This window comes from Glossina fuscipes, unplaced genomic scaffold (assembly GCF_014805625.2).
Source record: "Glossina fuscipes isolate IAEA_lab_2018 unplaced genomic scaffold, Yale_Gfus_2 107617, whole genome shotgun sequence".
Classification (NCBI taxonomy): domain Eukaryota; kingdom Metazoa; phylum Arthropoda; class Insecta; order Diptera; family Glossinidae; genus Glossina; species Glossina fuscipes.
Window position 1 is genome coordinate 1,454 of NW_024005665.1, and position 452 is coordinate 1,905.

Here is a 452-nt window from a genome sequence, read left to right on the forward strand (position 1 = left end):
GGCAACCTTACAATATACCAATCTCTCGTTGTCCGTCTAGCTCTTTACTTAATCCTAATTCTTAACCTAACTTAGTCTAGTACTTAGTCTAGTTGGGATCCGATTGCCTCTCTTCCTCCGTATGAATGTAGGTTGCTTCTGCTGTCCCTACCGTCTCTTGAGAAACGTAGGTTTGTTCTTGGCGTTTCCTTTCTAATTAAAGTAATAAATGGTGCTATTGACTCGCCTTCATTACTTGGTGAAATAAGCTTTAATGTCCCTAACCGCTTCTATAGGCACTTTATCTTGGTTAAGGTTAGTCAATGTGAATATAATTATGAGCTGTTCAATCCGCTCAGAGTAGTTTGCAAGAACCTAAATGACGTCTATCACTTATTCTCGTTATCGGACTCTTTAAAGTCCATTAAAGCAACATTGCTTAATACGCGCGATTTACCTATGTCGTATTTAAA